This window comes from Limulus polyphemus, unplaced genomic scaffold (assembly GCF_000517525.1).
Source record: "Limulus polyphemus unplaced genomic scaffold, Limulus_polyphemus-2.1.2 Scaffold168, whole genome shotgun sequence".
Taxonomy (NCBI): Eukaryota; Metazoa; Arthropoda; class Merostomata; order Xiphosura; family Limulidae; genus Limulus; species Limulus polyphemus.
This window is the reverse complement of record NW_013665778.1, coordinates 35,372-48,175: the sequence shown is the minus strand read 5'-3', so window position 1 is coordinate 48,175 and position 12,804 is coordinate 35,372. Positions and strand designations below refer to the sequence as shown.

Here is a 12,804-nt window from a genome sequence, read left to right as displayed (position 1 = left end):
TTTTGTGTATAATAAATTCGTTTTGTAGCATTTCATAAAAATAAATAAAACTTCTATAAACACTATTACATTTAATTTTAATTGTTTTAATGACCATTTTATTAAAAATTTAGATCAATTTCAGCTTTTTTAAATTATTGCTCCTACTTAAAATTTTCTGCCTCCCTGAGTGGAAAACCTAACTAGGCCACTGCATAAAACTGGAAAAATATTTGTTGATTTCTTAATTTAGAGTCTTCGTTGATTAAAGAGGTTTGTTTTTATTTAAAAAAAGTTGGTGATATAACAGAAAATAGCTTAATCCAGAAACGATTTACATTTAAAGTTGGATTAATATTTTTACTTTTATGATAAATTTTATGCACTTGGTTCTAGACTAGGTGATCCCTCACTACGTCTTTACTTTAGGCTTATTATACCAGCACTTACTACACTTATAAGGTTTCATGATACCCCCTCCCTCACGGCCCTATTGCAGCCTCGTCACTAAAATCATAATGGACAGACAGTAATCGAACTATTCTATCTGGATAAATGCATTTTGACGTTTATGACTCATCCTATTTCGAGAAATTAAGTGTGACGTGACTCATACTAGCTTTTATAATATTTGAATAAAACAGATGTCAAATATATTAAATAACTTACGTAAAATATTTGAATATGTAGAGTATTTATATATTCTTATAGTACGCCTTCATAACAATGAAATATATTGAAAACCTCTAAAAAACAGTGATTCATTTTATTGGTGTTTCTGTCTCCTGATGGGTCAGCAGTACGTTTACGCTAAAATCTGGGGTTCTATTCCCCGCGGTGTACACTGCGCATACAGTTCACTGTGTAGCTTTTCACTGAGAAAACATCAAGAACATGTCCTCCTACTGGAGGTAAAACAGGGTAACAAGAACCATTTATGAAGTGTTGGTTATTTATTATATTTTAGTTCAGATCAAATGTAAAGTTGCTTATAATTTATTTAAATTATGATAAGTGAAATATTATGCCCCCCCCCCAAAAAAAACACAAAATGTTACAGGGATTTATCACGACTATTATCATGATATCCGTTCCGTGTAATACACAAACAAGTTGCATATTTATGTTGCCATTAGTTACAGCTGCTTGTTGTTTGCTCCATTGTTGTACCCGTTATTAGCGACCTCTTTCCGTCGCCATAGGCTGCATTTATAGAGAGAAAATATACCGGAAGAATATTCTCTTTCTACCAACAATGAAGTTGTTCCAAATATGACAGCAAGAATTGAAAAATTAAACAGTTTAGATTGAGCTGTACAGGTTCCAGCATGCTGGACAAGGCTTAGTTTATTAATTTCTGTGTTCCATAAAAACGTATTTTAACAAAATCAAAGTGGAAAATTTCCAACATGCAGATATGGATTCAGAAAGGGAATATTTCTAAGGTCCTTTCATCGCTAGACGTAAAGAAGGGCTAGATTAAAGATCAATGGTGGTATATGTACCAGTATTGATTTTTGATGAAAATAATTGAATAACTGAAACGTGAATCTAAGTTAGAAAAAGAAAGCGACAGATATATTACTAAATCCATTCAGTACACATTTCATTCTCAACTAGATGTTATTAATTACAACCAACAGAAATAGAAATTACTATTACTATGTTGAAAGTATCTGAAAATCACACTATACAACAATGAATTCAAGTCGAGTAATTTTCTCTCTTGTCTTCACTCGAATTTCATGGAATATTCTTTCATGATTTTATAAATGAATATAAACTATTAGCAATTACTATCTATTAATAATAATAAAAAATTAGGTAAACTAATTATTAGTTAGGCCTAGATGATTATATAGAGACTATTAACCATGACAATGGTTCATATAACATACCATATGTGATGGAATTTTATTATTTGCAGTATTCGCGAATGTATTTGTATATTAATATCGGTACAGTTCTGTTTATATATATATATATGGTTTTCTCAGGAACATTTATCGTTCTTAGGTTAGTATATTTCAACTGACAGTGTTATTGAAATCAGTGATTTTTCGTTTATATTTGGTAAACAAACTTGTATATTCGATCCAAGTGAACAGTTTCTATGCAACACCAAATACTTGTTGAAATAAACGCCGGAACATTCCATGTTTGAAACATTTTATTGTTAATATTTCATATTCTTGTGGTATATGCTTCACATATAGTAATAATCATTCATTGTTATATATTGTACTCTAAGATTCATAACGTAAATAAACGTAAATAATAATAAATCTATTAATTGTCTATTTATGGAATGAATATCTTACTTTTGGTAGGTAAGCAGCACATATTTGCTTCTTTCTGTTCTTAAAAACCAGTAATCTTCCCTTTCTTAAATAATACATATATAACTTTATAGCTGTCGGCATAAGACTCTCACGTGCAAAATAGACTTGTGAGAGTTATTAAGGCCGTTTATTACATTGTATAAAAATAGGAAGATTTGTGAAATAATTTGAATCATAATTGAGCGAACGTTAAAAATATCGTAACGACTCTCGAGTAAGATTTGGGTGTATCAGTTTACATGAAGTGATATCCAAAACAATATTTGCACAAAACTTCAATTAAAAAATGGAAATGACTAAATGTTGTTTTGAAAACTGACTCACCGTCAGGTTGGAAGATAACAAGGTGACCTAATTATTCGTTTCAACTTAATGTACGGTGATGATATAAGTCATTCAGAATAATAAGGCGTTGATAATTCTAATGTCATACACAAGTTGTACTAAATATACTCGCTTAATCATTTAGTATCTATGATAAAAGACACTTCAATGATATATCAATGCCCAATTATATTTATTTCAACAAATTATATTAGATTGCTAATAATATAGAGAAGAATTGTGTCATTATGAACAACTTTAATGTTTCATGAAACTACGAAAGTTTGTTTCAGAATTCAGCGTCATAAAGAATCACTTACAGCCGTAGGGGCGTTATAATGTGACGGTCAATCCCACTATTCGTTGGTAAAATAGTAGCCTAAGAGTTGGCGGTGGGTGGTGATGACTAGCTGCCTTCCCTCTGGTCTTACACTGCTAAATTAGAGACGGCTAGTGCAGATAACCCTCGTGTAGCTTTGCGCGAAATTCAAACAAACCAAACCACAAAGAATCATATCCACTCAAGCGAATCTGGTCGCTAAGTAAGTGTTTTTTGTTTTTGTTTTTTCGGATATCTAAGCTACACAAGGGATATTTGCACATAAACGTCCCTAATTTTGTACTGATAGACAGGAGGGAAGGCAGCTAGTCAACAACACCTCAATGCCAAATCTTGAACTACTTTTGTCTGATCAATCTTATAACACACCAATCATTCTAAAGTTCTAAGCACATTTTTGTGGCAGCGGGTCGTAAACAATGAATCATTGGCACTCTAATCAAAAGGTCACATCTAGCCAAATTACGAAAGACTTAACTTACTACACTTCGTGAGACACACGCTCTAGTGAAAAGTTTATAGCTATATATAGAATCAGCGCTCATCATGTTAAAAGCTTAAAAACAAAAACTAACGAACTATCAAGGCTGTGAATAATACAGATTAATTTCTTTGCGGAAGAACACTCTTTAAAACAGATGTCTAACAATAATCCTTTAAAAAGTTTTTCTACAGAGAAATAAATTTGAATTGTTACTCGTTGACAGCTTCGGTAAGAGGGCCGATAGTTCACAATTAAAGGAAAAGTATTAAACGTAGACAGTAGTTTGTGTATATAATTTTCATATTAATTTACCTAACTCATGAGTTAAAAAACAACTACCGAGGTTAAAAGATTGTATCACGTACTTCACTTTTTATCTGTATCTGTTACAATTGTGAACAACATTTGGGAAGGTTATAGATAAACACCCAAATATTACAGAGCTTGTCTCATTAATGGATTTTCCATGTTTGTCCTCACTAATTAGATACTCAACTTCAATGAAAATATATTTCTCACTTATCATTCAAAGCGAATAAGTACATTTTCAATTAACTGGTTTGTAGAAACGGATATTTGGAAATTAAGTTTTTATTTTGGAATCTTTTTCTTTGTATGAGATATCCATGTTTTGAATTCGTATGTAAAGTGCATAATCAAAAGTTAGTATAATTTATATACCTGCTGATGCATTTCTTGTTTAAGTTACTAAAATTAATTTTTACCCAGCCTCGTTGTCAGCTGTGACGTTATAAACAAACGTAGCAGAGATAGTAAGGCATGTGTTTTATTTGTTATTTTAATTAAGCCAAATAAAAGGGTGGCTTCGATGTAAGCCCAAGAACTCGCATACCAGAGCATTTAGGACTCCGAAACAACACTCCAAACCCAACCTGAGGAATTTCCTTATCAACAGTGTGAAGGTTATGGCCACAAAAAAAAAAAAAAACACCTCCAACCCAAAAAGCCATTCACTGAAGCTGTACATATCTTGCTATTAACACCATAATATTCAAGGATATGAAGTTGAAGAAGGTTCGCAAGTTTCCAGTTATAGCTCAAAGTCAATGGTCGTTTTAACGAGAACCATGACCAGAGAAACTGGAATCACAGTTTGATAAAACGTCTGTCAAGTCTCATGAAGCAGCTCCAGTTACTGTATCTGTTGTATTCCAGCCGGTCGACAGTGGTTATAGCAGATGTAGTAGGGTTGACATATTATAGCATGTTCTCCTTTGCTTCCTATAATGGTTTTAATAGCTTACAATGAAAACAGTTGTAATGTTGATCTAAGCTGGTCATAGTTCCTACTAATAGAACCTTCAGTCTACCACTTACACTAACATAGGTCCTATTAATACAACCTCCAGTCTACCACTTACATTAACATAGGTCCTACTAATAGAACCTCCAGTCTACCACTTACATTAACATAGGTCCCACTAATAGAACCTCCAGTCTACCACTTACAATAACATAGATCCTACTAAAAGAACCTTCAGTCTACCACTTACACTAACGTAGGTCCTACTAATAGAACCTCCAGTCTACCACTTACATTAACATAGGTCCCACTAACAGAACCTCCAGTCTACCACTTACATTAACATAGGTCCTACTAATAGAACCTCCAGTCTACCACGTATATTAACATAGGTCTTACTAATAGAACCTCTAGTCTGCCACTTACGCTAACATAGGTCCTACTAATAGAACCTCCAGTCCATCACTTACACTAACATAGGTTCTACTAATAGAAACTCCAGTCTATCACTTACACTAACATAGGTCCTACTAATAGAACCTCCAGTCTACCACTTACACTAACATAGGTCCCACTAATAGAATCTCCAGTCTACCACTTACATTAACATAGGTCCTACTAATAGAACCTCCAAAGTTTACTACTTACACTGAAAGATAAAGAGTAGCTAAATGATTAACCAACCTCATTAGTCCCCAACCCGACAGCAATCAAGATCCCGCTATTTACGCTTGCAATAGGATAACAGTTCATAGAGTATTTGCTGCAAAGCTGCTTCATTTAGAGAAAGTAACATAAAAATGTGAGCACACTTAGAGTGAAACCAGGAAAGAAAGTAGACAAAAAAAAATATGCAGATCATTGCCAATTAAATAGACACAGGAGTGAAGTCAAACAGGTAGGAGTGACACTAGTCAATCAGTTTCAGAGCGTACGTGCCTAATGAAGCAAACAAGCAATGGAGCAACATACCATAATCCATGCAACTATGCAAGTCGCTCTTCTTATAAAGATTCTCAGAGAACTACACTAGACATACTGTGAACAACAGTTTAGGTTTACTTGTTTAACGTACAGAAATGGCACAGAATGGTGAAGAAGGAAGTGTTGACGAGACTCGTCGAAAAGTTCTAGAACCGCAATGAAAGCTGCAGGCCAAGGTGAACCTCTCTGCCTGCCACGCCCTTCTTTAGTAACAGGTAAGTAAGCCTCTATAGAATTTATGAAAATAAGGCGATCGTACTATGAGTGACTAATTTAATCAGAATTTTATTTCATTTTATTGCATTTTGGTTTTACTTGACCTCATTCAAAGTGCTTCACAAGTGTTCACTATGTAACTCGATAAAATTTCAAACTTTCCAAAACAAAGAGCTTAACAAAATGTTAATTATATTAAGCTATGACATGCGAAGTGTTTTACTGAAATCTGCCATTTAACTTAACTCATTTTAAGCTTAAAGTTTCTGAAATTACGTGATGTTTACAGATATTACCTTTTTTTCATAAGAACTGTTCAACATCGGCAAGTCTGTGGGCTTATGAAGCTAAAAATCGGGTTTCGTTAGCCGTAGTTGGCAGAACATGGACAGCATGCTGTGTAGCTTTGTGCTTAACAACGAACAAGCCTGAAAGTAGATAAATCAAGTGCTGAGAGGTTCACAAGTTCGCGTTTCTAATAAGAAATACAGTTTGGATGCTGAAATGTATTACCTTCATTTCTCATTGTGGATATTTTGGTGAAAGTTTTCACAAGCAATTGTTTTCGATAAAGTGTAGATAAAAGATTAACATTAATTTTGCTATTGATCTACATTCAAGCTTTACTACATTTTCGTTAAACGTTTAGTTTATATTACATAGCTTGGTGATATATATAACTGATACTGGGGACTTAACTTTAAATTTGCTAGAGATAGTTTTTTATTATATCTCAAATACGAGCTATTGAAAGAAAAGAATCCTAATATATTAGGCAAAACTTTGTTATTCATTTTAAGGTTAATTGCTTGAAATAAAAAAAAAATTCAAGTTGGATAGTCTACCACTGATCAGAAATTATTGATAATTGTGTTCATGCTGGTAGCCTTTGGTCATTCAAGACTATCTACTTTCCGCTATTGATCTGGTGGTTGTAACGTAATATTCAGCTTGAACAAATCATAGCTCTGATACACACAAATTCAGAGTCACCACCATTATGGAACCATTCTCTTACTCTTCCGATTGGAAAGGCCATGATCCTGAAAGGGTATAGGTACACGGCTAAGTTGATGCCATTAAGTGTACTACATGCCATCGTTGTATTATATCACTTTCTTTGTTCTAAATTCTGCTGGCAAACAACTCCGCAAGTCTGATGTCCAGCATTTTCTAAGGTTTTGTATCATTTAAACATGAACTAAAAACATCAAGACAATTGTTTATTGTGATATACACACATATCTACGTTTGATGTCTGAGTTAATATTACTGCAAGGTTGTGGGGATTGGATATCAATCGTTGACATGATTAATAGTCTACGATCACCTAAGTTTAATTATTCATTATTTAGTTTTTTGTTACTCGATAACAGGTAGCTTATATCTTACGTTTCAGTTGCTAATCGTCTATTGTGGTGGTACTGGCCGGGATGAGATCCTGGGTCTTCTTGATAGCAAAGCTGGTACGTTATCCAGCTCATCTTGTGTCACTCCTATTAGGACTTGAAGCAATTATTTGAATGTTTTCAAAAAGGGCATCCAAGTTTTGTTGACTTCTATGCTGGGTCGATTAAGTGTATTATTGTTTAGATGGATGAAGAAAAGCTACTTTTATTTTTATTTTTCTTGTGTATGGTTCACATTTCATTATTTTGTACAAGAATACAGTAATAGTGTATAGTAGCAACACTCTTAAATGAGACAAATTCTAGAAAGGCATCATTTATGATACTTACATATCACACAACAAACTGAACTTTTCGTGCGAATAAAAAGTCATTTGTCCAATTGTTGCCCAAGGGTAAAAAGTGACCATCTTTGATTTAGTTAAACTTAAAAGTTTACTTACCAAGCCACGTCCTTTTTCGACGGCTTAATACACATGCATACTCTGTAATGGCCACACTATACAAGGTGAAATAAACGAATACAGCTCATATCTTGCACTAATTGTTCATCATATATCCTTTAATAGCATTTGAAAACAATCGTGCTATCGTGAAACGCTAGAAGTAAAAAGTACATATAAGTGTTCTTAACTTGTCTGATCAAACTGTAAAATATTTACTTATGCATGAAATATATTAGTTTTTAACATAACTTATACTTGGATAAGAATAGTAAGAGTTTTAGTAGCGACAAATTAAACAAAATGTTACTTTTGGTCTAATATCGCCTTGTCATATTCAATCTATTTATCTTAACACAATATTTATTTTGTTAAAGTTGCCGTTACTTCGGTTGTATACTTATAAGCGTCTGTTTGTGAGATTGTATGACGTTATGTGATTAGATTTAATACAGAAACTTTTTTTAAATCAAGAATTGAATGTATTATCCAGTTGAACCTACGGTTCCAGCTTCAAATATCATGGGACAGGCATGGCTAGGTAGTTAGAGCGATCGACTCGAAATCTGCGGGTCACGAGTTCGAATCCCCTTCACACCAAACATGCTCGCCCTTTCAGCTGTGGGTGGCGTTATAATGTGACGGTTAATGGTGCATACTTTCGACTTGAAATTACTGAAAACTGCACTAAAAAGTACAGTACAAATAAGTAAGTAAGAATTTCTTTTAGGCCTAATTTTAGATTAATTACCGGCATAGGCTGTTTTTTTTTTGGGGGGGGGGTCCCAAGCATTCCGGATTTTGGATCAAATACCTGTATACCTCAAGGGTTGCAACTACACTGATGTATTGTTGTTTATCAAAATTATTAAAACTGTCCAGAAAACATATACCTGTTGGTTCTCATGATATCATCTAGATGAAGCTTATATCTACGTTTTTTACAATGATACTTAAAAAGAAAAACAGAAAAGGGAAGTCGAGCACTAAACTCTCTAACATTGTACATGTATTTTCTTTACACTAAAGCGTATATAAATATAGAGGGCGTCCCACTCGGAGGTATCTGATTATTACAAGAATGTACAACTTTCCAGTTGAAACTGATATGAGACAGTTAGTGTAGTCTTTGATATTTTGTTTAGTACAGTTTTTGATTTTTTGTTATTAAAAATGATTTTAATTTCATGCTTATCATGTTCAAGTGCCATATGAATTGAAAACTATAGATTACCAAGCAAGAAGTGATTTTTGTCGTCTTATGCTAACGAAGCTACGGGAGGATCCAACGTTGTCGCAAAAATTTGCATTTTCAGACGAGGCGACTTTCCATATATCTGACAGAGTTAACAAACAGAACTCCATAATTTAGGTCAGAGAAGCCGCAACCGACTCGCCAACACATTCGAGACTCACCAGAAGTGAATGTGTGGTGTCTCCTGAATATATTTTGACATCATGAAACCATTTTTATTCGATGGAAAAACTGTCGCTGTAGAAACGTACCTAAACATGCTAAAAACATTTTTGGTTCTTAAACTACGCAGAAAAAACAAACAACAACAAAAAAAAACAAAAAACGTTGCGTTCAATTCATCTGCAAGCAAAATGGTGCTTCTCCACATTTCTCACGAGACGTTCTGATTTCCTTGATGTAACGTTCCACATTGCTTGGCCCCTAAGATCTCTCGACCTTACTCCTTGTGACTTTTTTTTCCGTGGAATTTCATCAAGAATCGTGTTCAAATACTACACAAACTGTTCCATATCAGTTTCAACTGGAAACTTCTACATTCTTGTAATAATCAGGAAAATAAAATGGATACCTCCGAGGGGACAACCTGTATATATAAAGTCAAAATGTTAAAGTTTTTTCGCCAAATAGTATAAAAAACGATCTTACAACATAAACATTTCTAAAGAAAGCTGTAATTGCAAGAGTCCTAATTTCAGTACGAATTTATAACAGCTGGAAATATAATGACATTGCCTTATTCACTTTATAAACTTATTTATAAAATTGAAACGTCCAATTCAACAATATCTACCCAAACCAATATATTAACTGTACAACTTCCTTGTTTTATTACGATGGGTCATATTTCGCGGAGAAAGCCGTTTACTGAAGAATTTCAGCCTTAATAAATTCATACTGACAAAATACATCTTAAGACACAAATTTAGCCCCCTTGTTACTTTTCCCGAACATAATGACTGAATAAGTGAACTTATTTCACGATGAAAAATTATATTAACAATCGTTTAGAACGAAACATTATAAAAGTTTACACCTGTTATTAAAGGCAAACAGTGGAAGTTTAAACGTGCCCTGCAAAATAGGAGATAAAAATACAGTAAAAGAAATTAAAGAAACTACACATCTTCCGAAAGATTAAAATACATTGGAGTATATAAGAGATGTGGTAAAAAATGAAGAAAAATGGTCTTAGATGCTGTTTATATATTTTAAAGTAAGTAACAGTGAGTATACTGAAGCTGTAAGCATTTCTATCTGTGTTTAGTTTTAGAGCCAGAAATAGGCAGAACTCTAGGCCTGTCGGTCTTCTCTCAGTCAGTTCAGAAAGTAAGGGGAAGTTTAATTAGAAGGGTAATGAAGTATGTTTGTGTCGTGCTTTGACAAAATCTTGCACTCTGTCACTGAGCGATAGGGTAATCCTCAGAGACATGTGCAGAAGCACTGTTGTTAAACTGGGAGTGTCATTACTAAAATATTATCATTACTAGAATGAAGATCTCTAGACTGAAGTAAAATGCGAAAGAAAAAAGTTACAGTACCTCACCTTAAGTTTTTTTTTTTTCTATTATAAGATAAGGAGCAGAACGTTTACAAACATCGATGAATTGAAAGTTATATTATTGAAATCAAGCATACCCGAAGATAAGTTCATTGTATGCTATCTTTACTGCCTCAATCAAAAGAAAGAAAAATTTCGATGTTATTGATAATATTAGTGTAAAAGTTTTCTGAAAAAAAAATATATATATTTTAGTACCCTATATTTACAAGGATTTAATGACAATAATAGTTGATAGTTGTTAAGCATAAAGCTACACAAGGGGCTATTTGTGCTGCACCCACCACGGGTATCGAAAACCGGTTTTTAGCATTAAAAGATTTAACACTTACCATTGAGTCGCTGGGGTCAGCAAACTTCTACAACCAAAGTTTTACTAATAAAAGGGGAAATACTGAATAAATGATCACTGTTTGTAATTTAAAGTAAACTTTCATAGTAATCTGTGTTTTTCTAATTTTTAAATAAAGTTATTAATGAAAACAAAAAGAATTAAATTGGGTAAAATTAGAAATTGGTGAATAATACATTTCATAATTCATAAAAAAACTACAGTGCATGGGATACACACGTTATCAGCTCAGTAAACAACTTCAGTCACGTAAAGGTTAAAACAGTTACGTTACATTGATAACAAAGGAAAGTCACTGGCTAACTAAGCACTCTTACCCACCTCAGTCACGTAAGGGTTAAGACAGCTATGTTACTTTGGTAACAAAGGAAAGTCACTAGCTAACTAAGCACTCTTACCCACCTCAGTTACCGAAGGGTTAAGACAGCTATGTTACTTTGGTAACAAAGGAAAGTCACTAGCTAACTAAGCACTCTTACCCACCTCAGTTACCGAAGGGTTAATACAGCTATGTCACTTTGGTAACAAAGGAAAGTCACTAGCTAACTAAGCACTCTTACCCACCTCAGTTACCGAAGAACTTCTGTTACTAGCTAGTAATGCAGCTTATATTATAAGTAAAACTTCTACTTGTCGTAGCTGTTTCAGCGGAATGTAAAATCCTACAGAAGCGTCTTTTTAGTCAAATATCTATTGATGGATCGCTGTAAGATTATGTGATGTAATAAATTTATCTGCTGTAATAAATGTACTAACATATCTGGCTGTTTTGTTGAGTTTCGTGCAAAGCTACTCAAGGGCTACCTACGCTAGCCGTTTCTAATTGTAAAGTGATAGAAGGCAGCTATTCAATACTACTTACCGCCAATTCTTCGGTTACTCTTTACCAACGAATAATGAGATTGACCGAAACCTTATAGCGCCCACATGGTTGATAGGGCAACCATGTTTGGTGATGGGTTTCGATTACGCAGCCCACAGATTGTGAGTCGAGCACCCTAGCCACTAACGTATTTATACCACATCAATATGAATGCGGCAACGAAGTAATACTCAGACCTATTACGTTACAGTACGATGAGGAGGCTTTTCAGATCACAGAGTTTTTGTGGATCGCGCCTCCATTATGTGTATAGATGGCTTTACAACGCCGTACACTGACCGCTCAGTGTTCACTTAGGTGTAATAATACGTTTGTTATCAATACTTAGTCGGTCACTGAAATGTGTTGCATTGAGTTAGGATCTTTTAGCGGTGAAACACCATCCAAGTATGAAGTAAATTACTAATATCAAGTGTTGAAAGTTGTATCGGATGCAAGGTGACCTTGTTAACCCAAAAATAGCTGTGTTAAGAACGCGTAGCGAAATTTCTGCCGCCCTCTTTGAAGCAAAGAAATTGACTTTAGCCTCGGATTTCTGCATGTGTTTATTGATGTATTTCTAAAAGGCTCTAGACGCATGACAGGAGTTAATCGTGCCTGTTTCAAAAATATACGATGAGTTAATATGGATGGTATTTGCGTATAGGACCACTCCATCCACTTACTTTGGTAAATGATCTGTAAATTCTGTAATCTATAGGACCACTCCATCCACTTACCTGGGTAAATTATCTGTAAATTCTGTAATCTATAGGACCACTCCATCCACTTACCTTGGGTAAATGATCTGTAAATTCTGTAATCTATAGGACCACTCCATCCACTTACCTTAGTAAATGATATGTAAATTCTGTAATCTATAGGACCACTCCATCCACTTACCTTGGTAAATGATCTGTAAATTCTGTAATATATAGGACCACTCCATCCACTTACCTTGGTAAATGATCTGTAATCTATAGGACCAC

The 12,804-nt window shown here is 34.1% G+C and overlaps 1 protein-coding gene across 1 annotated transcript in view; it reads right to left on the bottom strand.

Moving 5' to 3' along the window:
- Positions 1-6,246: 6,246 nt before the first annotated feature.
- Positions 6,247-12,804, bottom strand: part of LOC106477671 (rho-related GTP-binding protein RhoU-like) — a 40,553-nt gene continuing 33,995 nt past the window's right edge. The window contains exons 4-5 of the mRNA XM_022381484.1: positions 7,326-7,429; positions 6,247-6,361 (exon numbers count right to left, since the gene is read on the bottom strand). The gene's annotated coding sequence lies outside the window, so the exon portion shown is untranslated. The remainder of the gene's footprint in view (positions 6,362-7,325; positions 7,430-12,804) is intronic.